The 2,500-nt window shown below is 27.2% G+C and overlaps 2 non-coding genes and 1 pseudogene across 2 annotated transcripts in view; all 3 read left to right on the plus strand.

Annotated features, from left to right (window-relative positions):
* Positions 1–214, plus strand: part of LOC128870894 (small subunit ribosomal RNA) — a 1,991-nt gene extending 1,777 nt beyond the window's left edge. Inside the window, exon 1 of the ribosomal RNA XR_008455597.1 lies at positions 1–214. This exon is cut by the window's left edge and continues 1,777 nt beyond it. This is a non-coding gene — a ribosomal RNA (small subunit ribosomal RNA).
* Positions 215–780: 566 nt separating this feature from the next.
* On the plus strand, positions 781–961 carry LOC128870865 (5.8S ribosomal RNA). The gene has a single exon (XR_008455569.1). It is a non-coding gene; the product is annotated as a 5.8S ribosomal RNA (ribosomal RNA).
* A 438-nt stretch (positions 962–1,399) lies between these two features.
* LOC128870901 (large subunit ribosomal RNA) overlaps positions 1,400–2,500 on the plus strand; it is a 4,515-nt pseudogene continuing 3,414 nt past the window's right edge.

A 2,500-nucleotide genomic window follows, 5' to 3' on the forward strand; every position in this document is an offset into this window, starting at 1 on the left:
GCGAGTTATTAACTCGCATTGATTAAGCCCCTGCCCTTTGTACACACCGCCCGTCGCTACTACCGATTGAATTATTTAGTGAGGTCTCCGGACGTGATCACTGTGACGCCTCGTGTGTCACGGTTGTTTCGCAAAAGTTGACCGAACTTGATTATTTAGAGGAAGTAAAAGTCGTAACAAGGTTTCCGTAGGTGAACCTGCGGAAGGATCATTATTGTGTTCCATATCCGTAAGAAAAACAAACAATGCCAAAACAAATAAAAACAAAAACAAACAAAAGAAAAAAAGAAAAAAAAGAAAAATTTATAATTATTTTGAATCCATATTCTTTTTATTCTTTTTCATTCAATTTGTTATCCATCAATTATATCATATTAAATATAATATGATGGTACATTTTGTAATGTTTTTTCTTATTTTTTCTTTTAAAAACCTTTAAACATGAAAATAGAAAGTTGTACTTATTATTCATTTGATTGAATGATAAGTTAATTTGTTCACAATAACAAAAGTGGTATATATTTATTATTATATTTATATATAAATAAAATGATTAAAAAAATACAAAATAATCAAACATAATAAATACCACCACTGTATTATTGTTGAACTAAGACATTCGCAACTTAATAAAAATGTTTAGAGTTAAATATATTTGATATATATTATTGAAAGAAAATCAATTTATATTTTATTATTATTATTATTTAATTTTACTCTTTCAATTAATATATGCAAAAAAAAATTGACATTTGTTATAAATAAAAATAAATAAAAAAATACTCTAAGCGGTGGATCACTTGGCTCATGGGTCGATGAAGAACGCAGCAAACTGTGCGTCATCGTGTGAACTGCAGGACACATGAACATCGACATTTTGAACGCATATCGCAGTCCATGCTGTTATGTACATTAAATTAAATTTTAAAGTACTGCTTGGACTACATATGGTTGAGGGTTGTAAGACTATGCTAAATAAGTTGCTTATTCTTTTATAAAAATAATTGAATTTAAGCAAATGTGTATATTATTGGATTTTAAATAATTCATAATATTAATAGCAAAAAAATAAAGATATATAATGAATTTTTTATTTATTAATATATTCTTAAAAAAAAAAAATCCTCTCAAATAAAATGAAATAAAAAAAATTTTGAATCTAAGTATTCTCTTTAAAAAATTTTCATATTATTTATATATATATAAAATATTAATTTATATATGTAATTAAAGGAGGAATGTCTAGCATAAAAATTAATTTTTTTTATTCTAGAATTGCCTCATTTTACATAATTATTATTTATAATATATATTTATATAAAAGGAAAAAAGAAAAATAGAGATGAAAAGATGATATAATTATTTATTAAATTGTGAGAAGATAAAAAATATTTTAAAACAACCTCAACTCATATGGGATTACCCCCTGAATTTAAGCATATTAATGAGGGGAGGAAAAGAAACTAACAAGGATTTTCTTAGTAGCGGCGAGCGAAAAGAAAATAGTTCAGCACTAAGTCACTTTGTCTATATGTCAAATGTGAGATGCAGTGTATGGAATATCTTAATATCTAGTATGAGAAATTAACGATTTAAGTCCTTCTTAAATGAGGCCATTTACCCATAGAGGGTGCCAGGCCCGTATAACGTTAATGATTACTAGAAAGATATTTCCAAAGAGTCGTGTTGCTTGATAGTGCAGCACTAAGTGGGTGGTAAACTCCATCTAAAACTAAATATAACCATGAGACCGATAGTAAACAAGTACCGTGAGGGAAAGTTGAAAAGAACTCTGAATAGAGAGTTAAATAGTACGTGAAACTGCTTAGAGGTTAAGCCCGATGAACCTGAATATCCATTATGAAAAATTCATCATTAAATAATTAAAAATAATGTGCATTTTTTTCATATAAGGACATTGTAATCTATTAACATAATAAAGTATTTATCAAAAGATCATTGGTGATATTAAGTTTATTTAAATTAATTTGCTTTTTAAGCATATTAACATAGAATAAATACTAATGATTTGATAAAGTGTTGATAGATTTTATTATATATAATGCTAAAATTCATTTTTTGAATTTTACAAAAAATTTAATATCTATGATATTAATATTTATTTGTATGCATTTATATGATTAACAATGCGAAAGATTCAGGATACCTTCGGGACCCGTCTTGAAACACGGACCAAGGAGTCTAACATATGTGCAAGTCATTGAGTTATATTAAACTTAATGGCATAATTAACTTAACTTAAAAATATAATGGGATTAATTTTTAGTCTATTTTCTTAAATAGTCAATTAATTCAATCCCGGGGCGTTCCATATAGTTATGTATAATGATAATTTATTATTATTTATACCTCTAACTGGAGCGTACCTTGAGCATATATGCTGTGACCCGAAAGATGGTGAACTATACTTGATCAGGTTGAAGTCAGGGGAAACCCTGATGGAAGACCGAAACAGTTCTGACGTGCAAATCGATTGTCA

The sequence above is a fragment of the Anastrepha ludens genome, unplaced genomic scaffold (genome assembly GCF_028408465.1).
Source record: "Anastrepha ludens isolate Willacy unplaced genomic scaffold, idAnaLude1.1 ptg000082l, whole genome shotgun sequence".
Classification (NCBI taxonomy): domain Eukaryota; kingdom Metazoa; phylum Arthropoda; class Insecta; order Diptera; family Tephritidae; genus Anastrepha; species Anastrepha ludens.